Source organism: Culex quinquefasciatus, chromosome 1 (assembly GCF_015732765.1).
Source record: "Culex quinquefasciatus strain JHB chromosome 1, VPISU_Cqui_1.0_pri_paternal, whole genome shotgun sequence".
Classification (NCBI taxonomy): domain Eukaryota; kingdom Metazoa; phylum Arthropoda; class Insecta; order Diptera; family Culicidae; genus Culex; species Culex quinquefasciatus.
This window is the reverse complement of record NC_051861.1, coordinates 47,265,832-47,284,814: the sequence shown is the minus strand read 5'-3', so window position 1 is coordinate 47,284,814 and position 18,983 is coordinate 47,265,832. Positions and strand designations below refer to the sequence as shown.

Sequence of the window (18,983 nt, the reverse complement as noted above, 5' to 3'; positions counted from 1 at the left end):
AAATGAAATGAAATGAATTCATCATTCGACCTATGTCTGGATAGGTAGTCAAAAGATCTTAAAAACGATTCTAGAAGTTAGAAGATCTTGCAACCCAGTCTTTTGTTTTGACCACTTAGGTAATATTTATGTATTTTTTTTTATGCCGGATCACACATATCAATTTGAAACTATGTCCGGATTTATCATCTGACCTATCTTTGAATAGATGATCGAAAGGCCTATCTGATGAGTCTCGAACTTGGAAGGCCTAGTAACCCTGTCACAAGTCATGACAAATTTTACGCCTTGATGGCAACTTATGACTATGGCACGATTCGTTCCGACAAAAAAAGCTCGCTCTTACAAATCGCTTTTTTATATTAATTTAAGGATCATCGTGACTTCCTCAGTCCAATGCTTGAAAGGGATGATTTGGCAATTTGTACGTCCAAATTCAAGAGTTTCCAGTCTTCAAGAGCACACTGGGCATGTAGGATTGAAAAGATCTCTTGAATTTGTTCAGCTCGCACAGAAAACGAACCTTTCCATGTTTAAATTCCTTCGCAGAACAAAAATTCATGCCAATTTACCCCCCGCTGTTTTCAGCCAAATTGGCCCAGATTATTGAGTACGCTTTGCTTTTTCTGAGTGGTGATGCTGCTCCAGCTTCAACTCCGTGGCAACGGATGAAGCAATCCATCAAGACTCGGGCCTTTAGTGGCGAGAGGCCGGGGGCTAATTTTTTGAAACAAAGCCAAATCGATAACAATTGTTAAATTGCTCGATAATGATGATGAGTTGAGTGGAGATATTTATCGATTGGGGAGCCTAATTGTGGCGTCAAAGCCTTGCTGGGGATTTGAAGCACTGGATGAGTGAAGAAAAAATATCGAAGGTAAGGTTGAAGAAGATTCGTGGAATTTGGAAATAATGCAAATTTTAGGTGATTCCGGCGATGGAGTGGCTGCTATCAGAACGTGATTGTTTTGATAAAAGTTGAATCACCATGAAGTTTTGAGAACATCCGAATTGTAAAGAGAAACAAGTCAAACCGCTAAACTCTGGATAGAAAAAGAATTTCATGAGAAAATCCCAACATAAAATTACAAACCCCTGATCAGACCTCCAGGATGCCATCATGCCATAAACATTATGATTAGGCGAACGCCGCCGATGGTTTATTAGGTGTCCAATCAGCCCGGCTGGACTTCATCATTAGCACTTTTTTGTCGTTGTTCTTCCAACCCCTACTGCAGTAGCTCAAATACAATGTTCCGACAGAACGTAGTTGATACCCAAAGGTGAAGAAAAAAACCTTCCCAAGAAATAAACCTTAATTTGCCGACACTTTTCCTTCCTCCACTGCACTCTCTATAGGCAGCCAATTTCGAGTTTGGCTTCCAGCACCGGCAATGAGTGAGCCGAAATTTGGTTTAATCTTTCATTACACCAGACGGCCAGCGTGAGTTGAAGAGGAAATCAAGGAAAATAAAATCCAAATTGGCAACCTCGAGGTGGGGAAAATAATTAGCTGATTAATCGTTGCCAGAGCTGGTCGTTAAACTATCGGCTGTGAGTCATTTTCAACTTTCCTACTCTGTCAGAATTTACAAAATTATCGCCGACTTGTTTGAATTCAAACTTAAAGATTAAATGCTTTCAAAATTATCAGCTGAAATCTACTGAGGAATTGAAAAACAATAGAGCTTAAATTAAGATCGCATCAAGCTAAACCGAACGAGCAGCTATTCTTTTCCAAGTTTCCCCCTAAAGACCTTTCCGAATTTCAGTCTGATCAACGATTAATGATCCACGCCAGAAGCAGCAGCATCACGAATGGTGGACAGAAAATGAGGAAAAAATAATTTGAAGATAATCTTTTAATCACATGGCGTTTAAAAAAAAAACATTTCGATCCTCATTTAGGACTTAACGACCCCATGGGGAAGTTTTACGGGTGCGATAGCTATCATCTCTGCCTATAGTGGATGTTGAATTTATCCGGAGGGGCATTTTGAATCTGCACTGACCGATTTCAGAGGGAAAAAAATGTTGTTTGGAAGGAAGTGATTTTCCTTTATTCTGTTTTTGAACATAAAATGCGGGTGCTGATAGCAAAGCCCTGTCTGCATTAGGGATTAAAGAAAGGGATTATATTTTTTAGGAAAACCGGAATGTGTCATATTTATAACTAATCAGTGGACTTTGGACAGTACTGAAAAAAATTTAAGCTTTCAATAGAGCAACGCCTGTAGGCCAAATTTGAACATCACAAAACCTGCCAAGGAGCCACTTTCAGAGGCAAAGGAATATTTCAAGCGATTGTTGGCGCCACAAAATATTGCCGGCAAATAATGGCTCTCAAACTTTACCACCCAGCGAACCGCGGCGTTGATCTTAGATTGTCTGGCCCCCCTCTCGGGGCCGTTGAGCTTTCAATAGATTACACAAACAATCCGTCCCGGGCCCATACCAGCTACGTGCTCTGATAAGTACGGAACACTCACTAGAGGAGCCACTTGGCGCGCTTAATTGGTAGGTAAATATTATTGCTCGTTTTGAGTCAATGCGCGCTCTGATAACCAAACGAATCAGCCGCTCTTGAAGAGTGCCTCGTGTAAGAAATTCCTGCCGGATGACGACCCCTCGCTGTCGACCATGTGTGCTGTGGAGTCGTCTAATCCAGTGCAGCTCCGGTGTGTTTTCCCATGCTTCTGGGTTTTTTTCGGGGGCACCGCATTTTTATGGGTCGTATAATGTTACTCCTTTAAGAAACCACACAGCCCACCAATGAACACTGCACTCTGGTCTCAGATTTTGCTGGAATACCGCACACGACGGTGCAGAGGTCGATTCCTAGCAGTAGATTGGACCAACTTTTCAAAACATGTCTTGTACTTGTGGTGTTCAATGTCTTTTGACTTTTTCATATCGATTTACAAGTTTGAAATCAAACCCTAACCTCAGACTTCCGCCAGTCTGAGACGGTTTCGGATTGCTGAGAACTGAAATGGTATAGAACTTGAACATAGTTGGGTTGGTCGAAAAACCGACTTGTTTCCCTAAAATCTATCCAAATTCGGCAAGCGTTTCATAAAAGTCTCTTGGCGGTCAACCTATTCGACGTTACTATTTATACATCCCATTATGATGTGTTTGCGAAGTCACTTCCATGGAAGAATCTAATTTCGCATCCGGCCAAAATAAACACATCAGCCATACTTATAATTCCAGCAAACTCGTCCTACGCATGGAGGCTAAAATCAACAACACGCATATCGTCATGGGTGATCCTGCGTCAGTTGGGTAGATAAAACCGAATTAGTCAGAACAAAACCCGCACATCGCCGGGCGCACAAAAACCAACAAAATAGAATTAATGAATCATGCTTACGACATTTTTTTTTTGCTACGTGCCCTTCGCCAAGAAACTCTACGCGTCCGTTTCGGGTTCTGTTTACAGTTTACGGGCTCGACCCAACTCAAAATCTCGTTCTGCCCTAGGATCTGTACGGAGTCGTGCTGCTGGCAAACTACTTTGTATTCTCCCCGTCCGAGCGGAAAGTCACCGTAACTTATCATATTTACAACTCAAACTGGGAACGCGCGGCGGGCACCAAGTGATTGTTCGCCCCGAAGTTCGTCCTTCTTTCCAAACCTTCTCGCTTCGTATACGAGCATTCCTTGGAGTTCGCTGGCTGGCCGGCTGCAAACTGTTTTTATTTGCTAAAAATATTATAAATTTTAATACGACTTTCAAGACAATGCTGGAGGAATAAAAATGTACCACTTCTTGGCTCTTTTGCCAGATTCTCATGATGAATGGGGTCCCTTTTCCCTCGGCATAGTTAAACCAGCAAAACACACAAAAGATGAAACATAAAAGCAAGTATATAAGCAGCATAAAACAGCAGCATGACGTTTTAGAAACAAAAGGGCAAGGACAGGACTTTTTAATTCTCGCTGGTGGGGAGATCCCCGAAAATGCCAAGAAGCAGCAGAGCAATTCTCTACGAAATCGGTCTTTTTTCTTCAATTTTAATTTTTGTATTTTTTTATCTGACTGAAACTTTTTTGGTGCCTTCGGTATGTCCAAAGAAGCCATTTTGCATCATTAGTTTGTCCATATAATTTTCCATACAAATTTGGCAGCTGTCCATACAAAAATGATGTATGAAAATTCAAAAATCTGTATTTTTTGAAGAAATTTTTTGATCGATTTGGTATCTTCGGCAAAGTTTTAGGTATGGATACGGACTACACTGGAAAAAAAATAATACACGGTGAAAAAAAATCGTGATTTTTTTTATTTAACTTTTTATCACTGAAACTTGATTTGCAAAAAAAAACACTATTTTTATTTTATTTATTTTTTGATATTTGGCAACTTTTTAGAAATTTCCAGGCTGTGCAAAAAATCATTGACCGAGTTATGAACTTTTTAATTAATGCTGATTTAAAAAAAAAATCAAAATTTTGGTCGCAAAATTTTTTTAACTTTTTTTTGATGTAAAATTGAATTTGCAATCAAAAAGTACTTTAGTGAAATTTTGATAAAGTGTACCGTTTTCAAGTTATATCCATATTTAAGTGACTTTTTTGAACATAGTCGCAGTTTTTCATTTTTTAAAATAAGTGTACATGTTTGCCCACATTTTAAAAAAATGTTTTTGAAAAGCTGAGAAAATTCTCTATATTTTGCTTCTTCGGACTTTGTTGATACGACCTTTAGTTGCTGAGATATTGCAATGAAAGGTTTAAAAACAGAAAAATTTATGTTTTCTAAGTCTCACCCAAACAGCCCACTATTTTTCAATGTCGATATCTCAGCAACTAATGGTCCGATTTTCAATGTTAAAATATGAAACATTTGTGAAATTTTCCGATCTTTTCGAAAACAATATTTTCAAAATTTTAAAATCAAGACTAATATTTTAAAAGGGCGTAATATTGAATGGTTTGTCACTTAAATATGGATTTAACTTGAAAACGGTGCACTTTATCAAAATTTCACTACAGAACTTTTTGATTGCAAATTTGATTTCACATCGAAAAATTAAGTTGAAAAATTTTTGCGACCAGAATTTCGATTTTTTGAAAAAATCAGTATTGATTAAAAAAAATCATAACTTGGTCAATGATTTTTATCACAATCTGGAAATTTCTGAAAAGTTGACATTTTATGTTCTCTAAAACATATAAAAAATAAAATAGTTTTTTTTTGTAAATCGAGTTTCCGTGATAAAAAGTTATTTAAAAAAAAACTATAACGGGACTCACTAAACTCTGTACGTTTAATCAAAACGGTTAAATTTTAGTACGGGATCCTCTATATCCACAGCAGACTGTCTAATATTGGTCCCTAAAAAAATATAAACGCGTCGTGATAAAATTATTAAAACACACTAACTAAACATAAGTAGTCTCAACAGCAGCATCTTATTGTTGTTTTGAGAATAAATGTCTAATCTGCTAAAATACTAAATTCCATAAATTTGTTAAACGGGAATTGTCTCAACAGCAGCATCCGATTGCTTGCCTTGAGATTAATAGTTTATCCGCTAACCTGATTTATGCCGCTGGTCGTATCGCTTGCTTAGGGCGAATCCCAGACCATCACCCTCCAAAACTACCAACTCCACGCGACACTTACGCAGCCCTGTTGTTTAAATTCTATAAAATTTGGTCAAACGGTAAATTTGTTCGAATTCCACAATAGGGTTGGGAAAAAGAGCCTGCGGTTTCGCTACCTTTTTCTAAGTAAGTTAGCATCAACACTTCCCGTGCTCCGAATCCTTGTTCCTTCCCGGTGTATGGTGGAGATGGGAGCGGCTTTCATGGTGCTGCCTGTTCTGTTCTGGTAGAATTGGTTTTAATTCCCTTTATTCAATTTCTAAGCAACCAGTAATGGACAATCATCATATATACATGACGAAATCCAGTCTGCAACCCGCTAAGATCACCATCTCCATGTGAATGCGAAAAGTTAAATAAAAAAAATCACCAATTTTTTTTACTGTGTATTATTTTTTTCCAGTGTAGTCCGTATCCATACCTACAACTTTGCCGAAGACACCAAATCGATCAAAAAATTCCTTCAAAAGATACAGATTTTTGAATTTTCATACATCATTTTTGTATGACCAGCTGCCAAATTTGTATGGAAAATTATATGGACAAACTAATGATGCAAAATGGCTTCTTTGGGCATACCAAAAACACCAAAAATGTTTCAGTCGGATTAAAAAATACAAAAAAAAATCGAATGGCCGAAATCCTAGAGAACTGTTCAGCAGCAAGACTTTGTATAAGCATAAAAGGGAAGCGAAACGCCAAAAGACAACTTTGAACCACTTTTCGTTTTGGTCCGAAGGAGAAAGGTATCAACAACCACGACAACGACCACACTACATAAATCGAGCCAGCATCGTGAGGCATGAGCAGAAAATGTGCTGTTTTAAAGGATGATGTTGCCGGGAAAAGTTCTTCAAAAGATGGTGCAGACGTAAGCGCTGGAATATTTAAACATAAATTTGCTTGACTGATAACCGTGTCTACTGGCATGTGTCACAAAGACTGGTTCATGGTTGGTTTGGAGACGTTTCTTGAGAGCAACAAAAATACAAAAATACAACTTCATGATCATTATAACACGAAAACAATTCAAGCAAAAAATTGGATGTTTCACCAATTTGGAGTCGGTAAATCGGAACTACTTTCGGTGTACATTCCCTTAAAATTGGCAGAACTTATTTTATGAAGTCTGCAATTGATGAATGTTAGCAAACCCAGTTTGGAATCGGTTGAGTTTTAAAAGCAGACTTATATTTCGTTCTCTTTATAAATTTAATCTGCTGCAAATATCGCCAATCCATAAAAGTTTAAAGCACGCTCACATTAATCTTTTCGACGAAATGAAAATTGCATTTCAAGCGCACCCATCATTGTCATCGCCATTCGCTCTTCACCGGCAAGCGGAGATTATTGATTGGCCGTGAATGAGATTTACTTTTTCATATAGCTCTTACGGGTAGGGTAAGCGGAATCCCATCCTTTTACCCGAGCTGCTCATTCATCGCATTGTTCTCCTTGTTCGCAGCTCAGCTGCAGCATCAACTCCACTCACGTTCTGCTCATGAATCGCGTTTATGCTGTCTGTCTATCCATCAATGGGGTTTCCGTCTGTTATGCTCTGGGTCACGACGACGACGACGACGTATTTCTGGCAGAACCTTTTGGTTGGTGTTCCGAGGCACTTAAGCTGATGATGGTGTGCGAGTGGAAAAAGTGCCCAGAGTGCGTGCCGATGATGAATGCTCAAGTGCTTTAAACTGTTTGCCTCAAATCAATCATTCTTCATAATTAACCATATGTTCGAGTCGGGTAGTGCCTGGGTTTCGTTCAGTCGTGCAACCCTGAAGGATGCTTTGGTTATAGGTTTGCAGGATAATTGGGAATGTTTTTTTTTTTTTTTCACAGGAACATCAGGGGTGGCTACCCGACGGAAGGGGTGGAAAAAGTTGCGTAATTGTCTAGTCCATCGTTACCGAAGAGAGAGTATACTAAGTGGTGCGTGTTGAGAACTCCACTATTTTTCAGGGTAGCTTTCGACAACATGTTTTAAATGCTTAAATTTAAACTTGGATTTTGCTTTAACAAAAAGTCTAAAATGATCCTTTAATCAAACAGTCATCGTCTATATTCTGACTCAAACTACAGCAATCACTCTGTAGCACTGTAGACAATTAATTGGATTCTATCTTTTTTTTTTTTTGCTTTTTACAGATCTACAGTACTTGCCGTTTAATTTGCTAAATTGGACCGATCCGTAAGTACCCGCGCTTTGCACGTCGCGCCAGAAAAGATTACTTTTCCCTCTTGAGAAAAGAAAAAAAAAGCAAACTTCAATCTTCCAGGGCAAATAAAACTCTACTTGTGCTACGCTTCTGCTCGGCAACTCTCAAGTGGGTATAATTTCTAGACGTCCAACATTACGGACTCATTGCTCAATGTTTCAATTTAATTTAATAACACGCTTAATCCTCTTCTCTCTCTCTCCTTGAGCGTGTTAAGCTACCCGTGTCTCAAGTGCCGGTTCGAAGAAAATTACAACGAGACCTTCCACGAACGATCTTCAGTCTGCTCTCGCAACTAACCAATAACAACCAAAACCAAAATCACGAACTGGGCTGGATGGCTGGAAATTCTCCTCCGTGTGGTGTGGTGTGGTGTTCAGATCAAACACACACATTTTCCCAGGGATCCAACCCTTGAGAGCTTTGAGCTGTTGTTACTACTGGAAACCGCAGCAGCAAACGGAATCCCCTTTTGCCGGCTTGTCGTGGTTTGGGGTTCGGAGAGCAAGAAGGAGCCAGTAATTTCACCGTCTCCGATGGCTTAAGGGGCTCTGCTAATTTTAGTTGAACGGTTACTACTCGCGGTTAGGTTCTACAATGGTAGAAACTTGCGAGGCGAAATAATTCAGCCAATGTAATGCGAACACTTTAACACGCAGTTTATTGATGGCATTAAAATTAGATGCTTCTCCAGATACCCTCTCTTTACCACTGTGAGGTTATCGAAAACTGAAATACTTTTCGGCTGCAGATGGAGATTTCGTATTCGTAATGCTTTAATCGATCACTAAACAGATCTATAAAAGCCCAACTCGCAAAATTTGGTAGTAAGTTTACTGGCCGACTTTAAAAACTTCAATTTTCCTGTTTGTTTTTGTTTTGTCCTTTGTGTCTCAGTAACCAGAAGCTCAATCTTCAATGAATAATTGCAGTTTTTAGTTAAACTCACACTTTGAGGGGCCATTCCCAAAAACGGTGCACTTTATCAAAATTTAAAAAAAATCATTTTTTAAGTATTGTAATTTCGATTTAAAAAAAACCGTTGGTTTAAGCATCAGCACTTTTTTCATCTTGCTATTTTTTTCTAAATAGTCTTCATAAATACCTACAACTTTTCCGAAGACATCAAATCAATCAGAAATTCCTTCAAAAGGCAATGCTCCTCTACACATTGTCTCAAACTGTAAAAAAGAACTATATACATTTTACAGTGAACGAATTTGTTCATATTTAAATTTGTTTTCAGTCATAAGAAAGCTTGAAATTTTGCAGTAATAAAACAAAAAAACGTTACTTAATCCACTTTTAGTTGGTTGGTGCCTTCCTCACATTTGAAGGATGCTATCCAAAATAGACACAAAAGGGCGGATTGTTCAGTGTTCAATAAATTTGACTCATTATTCATACCATCAGATTGGGTAGTCAGAAATTCATAATTCAGGGCACTTATGAGCTTACAAGTTATGGTAGGATAGTCAGATCTTCTATCCAGTTCGTGCTCGTTGGAAAGGTCTTTTCCCAAGTAGCACTCATAACTTGTCGTCTGTTGAATAATAGTTAGACAGCTGTTTTTGATCAACATACGAGAAAAAATTTCAACGTTAGTTAAATAACAGTTTGTTTCACTACTTGTATAACTGACTTATGTAACTCTTGAGATTTGTGCCACACAAGTGTTAAAACACAGTCAACTTCACTCTTTTCCAACTTTAATGCACAACATAGGGAATATGCACTCGCTCCTAACTCCATCCAATTTGCTAATTTTCGCTATTTAAACAATATATTTCGGAACAATTTTGATAGAAACTTGCTTGCTCACTTCCTATTGAGCTATTTATCACTTTATTTCACTTGAAAACACTTTTTATGAGCTGTAATTGAACGTCAAAGTGCTAATATGCCAAGATGCTGTTCCCTCATCTGCAATATTTTACTCGAAAACAGTTTATTGAATAAAAACAATATTGCACTGTTTGTTTCACTGCTTATCTAACATTGTCATGTGATGGCATCTTCTAAAAAATGGGCGTGGCCAACCATTCTATAAATAACCTTAGGTTTTCTCGCTTTGTTACACAAAAGTTATCGGAGAATATATTATATAACTAGTGCTCAACAAACATATTCAACTTGACATTGCGTGTTGTTAGGTGGTGTAAATTTGTACATGAGGAATTTAGAGTTTCAAAAATGTTTATGTATTGAAGATTGCAAAAGTTTTGATTGTTGACCGATACATTTGATTATCGCTGGTAAAAGCTACAAAAATTATCAGCTTATAGAGTTTATGATAGAGAAAACAACAAATCAAAACCATACCGATTTTCAATATTACTCCGTGGTACGGTAATCGAAATGACAGTTGAAATGGTTGGTTAGAACAAAGTTATATAGTGGAGTTTTAAAAACTGCTTTGAAACGAACTTATATAACTTCAATTGCAATGATAGCCTTCGTTGGAGTTAAGTTCTTTAGCTAACAAAACAGACAGCAGCCTTCTTATTGACGCTTGGGCCAGCTTGTTTATTATGAAGCCCCGTGGAGAGATGTGGAAGCGCGCCTGGATCTGCCTTGGAGATAACAACAAATCGTCGAAGTCATCGGATCGAATCTTGGGACAGAGGAAGTTCATCAAAAAGGAAAATCTAAAAGTTCGCCATGCAGGGAACTTCACATTAATCACATGCGCGCCATGATTGTTTTTCTTTTTTAAATTCAATTTCGAATTATTTTAAATGAATCTTGCAGAAACAAGCGTACTTTTTTTATTAGCTTCGTCGTTGATTGAAATTCTAATAAGAAACGTTTGTTTACATGTAAGTTAGTCGACGGTTAGATAGCTGTTTTCAATCTAACTTTCCTTTCCAGTGCGCGCTTTGATTTGACAGCATATCCGTAAACCACGCCCCCTTTTTTTTCGTTGATTCTCTTGTTAGATGGCACAGTGTTGTTAAATACATTTGTACAACTTACTCTGATAACTTGCATCTTTTTCTGGCAAGTTATACAACAAAAATAAGTGCGCTTTTTCCAGTTCACAGGAGTTGTAGAACAAGTTGTGGTAACGAGGCGGATTGGTTATACAACCAGTTAGGAAATACGTTTATCTGACAAAGTGTGTTCCTTGGGTTAATTGCCTATCCAAAGATAGGTCGCATGATAGACTTAGGCAACGTTTTCATCAAAATATCTGAGATCAACAATTTTGACAATCTTCCAAACATGAGTAAAAATTGTTTTTTTAGCATAACTTTTGAAGTGCTTAACTAAACTGCATATTTTTTAATAACGACTTATGGGACCCCAAAACGGATCGAGTGTTGAGATAATCGAGTGACATTTTTTTGTTCAACATCCGCCACATACACAGACATTTGCTCAGAATTTGATTCTAAGTCGATAGGGTCTAGAAGGTCTACTTGAGAAGTTAATTTTTCAAGTGATTTTATAGCCATTCCTCAGTAAAGTGTGGAAGGCAAAAAGGCTGAAAATTGGTAATTTCAAGAACGTTTTTGATTGCTAAAAATCCGCCCCTTTAATCGTGAGCACAGATTGGCCGTGGCGCAAACCTGCTCTGTTAAACTCCTTACATTTCGACGCCGTCGTGCTAACTTGTCGTACGGAAATCGAATTTTGGGGATCTGTGAAGGTCAAAAGGTGAGGCATTGTGAGCTGCACAAAATGGCCTTCTTAACTAAATTTGGCCCAAAATTTACGTACGACAAGATAGCACTAATGTGACAAATTTGTCAACTTCGGTTCCAGGATCAAAATTAAAAAAAATGGTCTTGTGCCGATAGCACATCTCAAAATATCTGAAAAGCATAAATTTCGGCTCTTTTTTAATCATTGATTGCAATTTTTTGTTTACACAACATCAAAGATACATTTGACAGCAGTTTAAAACATGCATAATTCAAATTGACGGCGAACTATGGCTGTGCTACTCATTATAGATTGAATTTTTAATGCACATTTCTCGGGTAAGTTTGCAATAGGCCCTAAGTGCCAATTGTAAACAAAATTATTTTTTGAACGAATCTCGTTCAATTTGCAAATTACCTACTTTAAAAATTCTATAAATAGTTCATCTCTCGGGTGAGTTTTCAAAAAGCCGTAAGAGCCACCGTGACCTCCGACACTAATTTGCATTTTTCTCCAAATTTAAACAATTTTTCTTTTTTTTTTAAGTTTAGGGCACTTGAAGGACGTGTAGATAAACAATCTCAAGCATTTTTGAAAATATGTTTTCGTAAGTACTTCGATTACCGGTGCAAAAGGGCTTTGTTTACCAATGGATTTTACGTCTTTTTGAAAATTAATCCAAGATCTGCACGTCCTTTAAATGCTCTTTACTGAACACAATGAAAATTTAGTTAAGTATTGCATATTTACCCGAGATGTTATCTTCAATTTTTTTAAAATTTATACGCGAGAAATATTAAAGTATTGCAACGAACTTTATTCAAACAACCATTCACAGGTGTTTCCACACAAAAAGCCCTTCATATCCCTAGCATTTTCCTGTTCTTGAAGCGTACTGTTGTGCTGAACTTTCTGCAAACTCACATTCCAAAGCCATTATGACGCATAGGGAGGGAGGTCTCTTCACCGACACCGACCCTTCCGTCAGTTTGCAAGGTGGTGAAAAAGTGCTCTTCTCTGCTCAAACACACATAAACTCACACAGAGGAAAACGAGTGGATGACGTCGCGTCGCGCGCGCGATTCGTTCAATTTGTTGCCTTCTGGTTTTCACGTTTAACTTCCCCGCGATTCTTTTTTTCCCTTCTTTTTGCTTCGTTTACACTCTTCAACACTTCTCCAGTCATTTCCCATTATCGTTTGGAGGTTTTTTTTCTCTTTCTTTCGTTTCGGCTCGCGAGGGAGCATTTTGAAGCCGGTAATTATGACATTTATATTATTTTGTCATTAATTTTAATATTCTCGTTCTTCCCTTCTCGTCCTCCTCCTGTGGGTAAGTATGTGTGTGTGTGTATGTCTTTTGGTTAGGTTTCTTTTATTACACGTCGGTTACGCCACGTTCTTGTGTGTGAAAAAAACGCACGAACGCATGGCGCGTGAAAGGAAAATCGAGACAATCTGCGGTTTAAAGGGAAAAATGTGCCTTATAACAACCGGTCGCAGCTGAGTCCCCATCATTTTGAGCGTGTGTAAGCTAGTCGAAATGATTAAAAAGTCGTTGTGTGCCAGGCTTGCTCATATAGCCCGTTCTGCCCACCTCCACTCCATCCACTCTCCTTAACTTCAACCCAAAAAAAACGTCGTCAGTCATTTCTGCAGAAGCAATTAGTCACATCACGGTGACAGTGAGAAAATTTAATTACTTTTCTCAGTTTGGTTCAGTTTTTTTTTTCGCTTCTCGCAGCCATGTCGTCTCATGGGAGATCGTTGTAGGGGTTCTTAAGGGCAGCTTAAGGGCTTCCTGTGGCGAGGTTCTTAGCGCGGTTGCTATACGAGGGCTTTGCGTTGCGATGCTCAGCGTGTGGTGGAAGTTACACATTGGGTAATGAGTTTACACTGTTATTGGATATTAGTGCTTCAACAGTTGGAATAGAACTAAAATTAGTTTCAGCTGAATTACTGACATTTTGGACGTTATTTAGATAATTTCAGATAAATATGGTCAGTAACCCTGAGGTGGAAGGTTCCTTGTAGTAGAGAGAGGTTTAGGTGCCCTCCTCATTCACTCTCACTTTAAAGAAAACATGTTTTGAATTTGCAAAGAAATTTGTTTGAAAAAATGAAAAATGATTTGTTAAGATTTTAATGTTAATCTTTGTTTTAAAAATCACAATATTTTTTAAAATCCAGAATATATATATATATATATATATATATAAATATATAGCCAGAATAGGAATGTAGGATAAATCTTCTTGCAATCATGTTACCTATTTTAAATAGTAGTTTATGCAACAAGTTGCAAAAAGAGGATTTTTTCAGCACGAGTCGTACAACGAGGTTCACCGAGTTGGATAAATACGAAGAGTGCTGAAAAAATCAAGTTTTGCAACGAGTTCCATACAACATTTTTTGCAATTTCGAAAAACACCCATTGAGTGAAATTTTAAGTCTAATTTTCATATATTTTGTCAATAAATCGTTTAAATCAAAAAAATGTTGAAAATTGTTACTTTTCGAAACAAGTGCTAAAAAGTTCAACTTTTCAGCACCCATTTCAGTGCTGAAAAGTAGAACTTTTCAGCATTTATTTTGAAATGTGTAGCTATTCGATATTGTTATTCTTGGTACAGAAAAGTAGGCTATTTCGTCGTTCAAGAATGACAGGAAAAGTAAGTAGTTTCACGACGGAATTGCAAAAATGTTATTTCATGATTAATTGTAACAACTAATTAATTCAAAAGCATGAACTTATCTTCCAATTGTAGACTTATTTCCCACTATGATTTTGTTAACATTAATGAAATTTTGAAAAAAAAACAGTCATCCTGAATTCCAAAAAGTAGGTGGAGTTTCTCTTATCCTCATTTTTTTCCCAAGTTGCATTGCCCACAGTTTCGGAGGTGGTCCTACAAACCAATAGGAATCCCGCTTTATCTCGTCTACCCCGAAACTCAATAAGGAATCGTAAAAGAAAATGGAGAATAATGGTTTCAACATTTTCTACACGTTTTTGTTTCCTTTCCTTGTAACCTTTATTGCCAGTCACCATTGGTGGTGGACCTACAGGGAGAGGACATGCCTTCTCGCCGTACGAATGGTTTCGTGGAGCAGATCTTAACCAGGCCACGTCTAAAAGTTCATTTATCCTAAGCTAAATGTGGCCTGGCACCTTCGGATAAGTCGTTATAATGCAATAGGTCCGATATATCTTGCTTTTTGTAGCTTAGCTGTTGAGAGTGGTGACCTGAGTTGGTTTTGATGTTGGTCCTTAATCGTTGCTTAGTTTTATGATTTCATCATGAATTGAATATTTAACTGTACGAAAATTTCCTACTTATGTTCATCAACATAAAAAAGCTTTTCTTCATCCTTTTGAGTCCGCACATCACTCCTCGCTCAATCGGCCCATTTTTCTTCCTCACAGCAGTGTCCTCATTATTTATCCATCGACTCCTCGGAGAGTTCGATGCTGATTAATACACGTCATACTTTGTCATATCGAGTTCGGGTGCTGTGTGCCATCATGCTTCATCGATGAAGCGAATTTCCCGTTCGTTCGCTCGTCACAACCCAGAAGTTGGCTCGTTGAACAGGCAAAAAATGTCCTGGATATGAAAGACGCAAGGAGAAGCATCATCGTTCCGCTCGAAGTCTGCGGAAAACAGCTGAAATCATCACCGGGGAGCTTCCTCAACTCAGGGAGGAAATTGGAAATACGATGAAAACAAAAGTTGCCCATTTTTCCTTCCACAATAGATTGTATTCTTTGGCAACCGGGGAAATAAATTTCGATTTGATTGAAATCGTTCGTGGGGATCGCTGGAGCAGCTGATGATGGAAGAGAAGACCGACCTCCACAGGAAGTAATTAGGTTCGATTGTTTTTTTCTCGCTCTCGAGCACTCCCCGAGCTAATTCTGGGTTTTCAAAGAAGGGGAGATCCATCAAATTACTAAATATATACCTGGGCTATAGAACGTCACCGCCAACGACTCCAACTTGGATGTCGGAATTACACGCCCACCTGGAAATGAGCCAACCAACGACGATGAGCTGCACCACCATGAGTCGAAAATAATGGAACACCAGCCAAGCCAGCAACAGTCTGGCCTGAGCCAGGAGATTGAATTGGCAACCCCCCCTTTATCCTTGGGTTTGGGTTCTCTGGGAGGAAAATGCACGTCACAAGACTTCAGTTTCGATTTCCTCCCCGACGCGTCGAATCGATTCCGTGGTGGCGTGTTCAATTGTGTGAGCTGAGAGGGGCATCCGTAAAAGCCAATTTAAGGTTACCAACGGGTGGTAAATTGGTGTAATTCTGCTACATCATTCGGGCTCTCTCTGGGTAAAATGAAAAGTGCTGGAGCCGTTCTTTTAGGGGCTATGGAAGGTATGATGTATGTCAGTGCACACAAGTCGGTTCTAATTCGAAACATTTATTTTTGAAAGGTTTAACCTGATTGATGTAGCGAACGAGCAAATCAATTTGGGCGCACTTTTTGAATTGGTTTACTGCAAGCTTTTTCCAGAGAGGTTCATAACCCAAGAAGAAAAATGTTTCAGGAAATCTACAAGATCTCTTTGAAAAGGCTATATAGCATTGCAGTTTAGACTGCGTTTCGTTTAAGTTTGAATGAAACTTGTTTTTACTATTGTTTTTTTAGAGCTCATAACAGATATAGTACAAGATATTTATCGATCCAGTTATTTCTGAATGTTGTGTAGGACAAAAAAGTTTTTTTTTTGCGTAATTATGTTCATTTTAAAAGTGAAATATACACTTTTTAAAATATGAATTAAAAAGTTATTGTAGAGAGACCATTTTTGGGCCAATTCTATTCAACTGTTTTAAACAAAAAAAAGACCACTTTGCCTCCTGTGAGGTTTGAACTCACGACCGCTGGTTTACGAGACCAGCGCTCTACCACTGAGCTAAAGAGGCATGTGTATCTTCGGCAAAAATTTCCTAACCAATTCTGCTCTGCTCCGAATACAACTGCTTAGTAGCAGCGACATATCAGGCATTACCGACCAACTGCTGTGTGAAGTAATAAACAACAACGGGAAAAAGAAGCTTCATCATAAACGTTCTCTACTGTGTCGTGCCACTGTTTACTTTTTTTCCTTTCATGCGTTTTATATTCGTGCCGAAAGAAGAGAACTCCAATAAATTAAACCCTGCTCACGCGTTTCGGTCCGTTTCCCCCTTCGATTCGTGCTCGTGGATTCCAATTGGAGAGCCTCTTTAAATCATATTTTGCGGCCTTATTCTTTTCGCTTTCGTTCTTCATTAGAGCGTGCTTTGTTCGCTTCCTTTTGGTCTTTGCTGCTGCCGTTGCTATTTATAGCACAAGTCTGTGTCTCGAAACTGTGTCAAGAACACGTGAGAACCGAGTCTCATAATCAAAATGGACAGACAAGGGCGCTGGGAAAGAGACCAGTGGGAGGGTGAGAAAAGAGGGAACAAATTGCTTATCGGTTTGCGGAACAACTCAGATCATATTGCACTCTTCGACGAAAATCCTACCATAATCTCAAACTTGGACCATGTTGGGCGAGACATGCGACACCTGGCAGAAAAATACTGAAACGATATTTTTCTGCATAAATTTTCGCAATTTTCCCCATATATGTAAATTTCAACGATAAAACGATAACCGATTTGGATCAAAATTGGCACAGATACTTATTTTTGCCTGAGGAATCGAATGAGAGGGTATCCCTAACTTCGTTTTTTAATTGTCACCCTAATGCTATGCTTTGCCAGGTTAATTTGCGTTTTACAGATTGAATGGTTTATGACGGTAATGACAGTTACCACGCGTAATCGATCACTTAAAATCCGGACCCTTTCCGATCTTAATAAAACATGCTGCTCGTTTGTCCTATTCAAATCAACAACTCATGTGTACTCAGTTTAGTTATTCACAATGGCATTTTATTTTTAGGAACTTTTTTGGTTTTTAATTATTTCTGGAGCAACATTTGAAAGGGGCGGTTCGACATTGCTCTTACGGCCTTTTGCCCCATTTAAACGCGTGTAATGAAAGGCCGTAAGCGCAATGTCGTACCGCACCTTTCAAATGTTGCTCCAGATTTGTAATTACGTTTAAATCAAAAATGTCTTATTTTTACAAGGAGATGTTCAAAAATAATCGATCAAAAGTGTGTTTTAACGCCCTTTCAATGAGAATATTTTCTATTGCCTGAACTTTCATTTTAGATAAAAAAAACAGCCAAATGTCAAATTATAATCGACAATCAGGCTGATATATCCCTTGATTCAATTTATGCCATTACCATTCGAAAGAGCGAACAATTTCCTACTTTTCTTCCATAGACACCAAGTTGGAGCCAAAGCGTTTTTGAGTGTTTTTTTTTTTAATAAAAACCATTTTTCGTTCTTTTTTTTTAATTTTTTTTTCCTAGAAACTAAATTGCATGTTTTAAGGCAAATTTTATAACAGATCCCATTTTTAAACATGAAACAAAGTTCTGCTTCCATGTTTTCGAGATTTTTCTTGACGTACCGTCATTTGGAACGAATCGGGACAGCAGTGTTTAGAGCATTTAATGGTTTTAAATTTGGAAATGGATGAACACTTTTTGTTGGTTTGAGTCTGTTCTAACCGAAACCAACCAGAAAACTCCAAATATTGTGCTCCTAAATGGTTAAAACTTCTGTCCCAATTCACCCCATGAGTCCCGATTCGCCCCAGTTTACGGTACCAGTTTTAAATATATAGAAAAGGAACGTAACAATTACTAAAGATTACCAAAAAAACATTTCCTGAACCACTTTTATTATGGAAAAATGTTTATCTCACTCGTCAGTGTTTTTAATACCTGCAAAATAGTTTTTTTTCTAATTTTTCACAAGTTCAACTGGAAACATCAACTTTATTCGTGTTTATCAAAACTGTTTGCATAGATTTGTAGCAAATAACATCCAGAATAAACATGCTGTTACATCAAATCTCTGAAATGTTAAAACAACTTCAGCATGGAGTAAGCTGCAAATTTTAAAATTCTGTGATATTTATTCCCTTTTTGTTTTACTACAACTTAAATACATTTCAGGATGACAAATCCAAAATCCTGTGTTAGATTTTAATCATATTTTAATAAATGCTAAGCGACTTAGGTGTATTGTTGAAAAAATGTTGTATATACGGTGTTTCAATACAAACATTTCCTACGCAAACGGCATGGCCAAACTCTTAAGTGCTCGGATCGGCCTCAAATTTTCAGTATTCTCTACCCAAAATAGTTTTATTCATAATTTGTGTTAGGTCATTAGGGTGGTTCATTCCACATCACGGTGAGCCAGAAAATTCCACATTTTTTCAACCAACTATAATTATCTGGTTTGTAAAAGAAAAGTGATTTATTAGGCTTTCAAGGAAAAATACGCATGAGTTTGGCAAAATAAAAAAAAATACTCAAAATTGACCCAAAAAAATTAAGCAAAAGCATAGGTGCCCACTCGCAGTTGC

The 18,983-nt window shown here is 37.9% G+C and overlaps 1 protein-coding gene and 1 non-coding gene across 2 annotated transcripts in view; one reads left to right on the top strand and one right to left on the bottom strand.

Moving 5' to 3' along the window:
• The window catches only part of LOC6035528 (mpv17-like protein), a 308,056-nt gene that overhangs the window by 160,470 nt on the left and 128,603 nt on the right, over positions 1–18,983 (top strand). The window contains exon 3 of the mRNA XM_038267025.1: positions 7,768–7,810. The gene's annotated coding sequence lies outside the window, so the exon portion shown is untranslated. The remainder of the gene's footprint in view (positions 1–7,767; positions 7,811–18,983) is intronic.
• On the bottom strand, positions 16,358–16,429 carry Trnat-cgu. Its single transcript has one exon. It is a non-coding gene; the product is annotated as a tRNA-Thr (tRNA).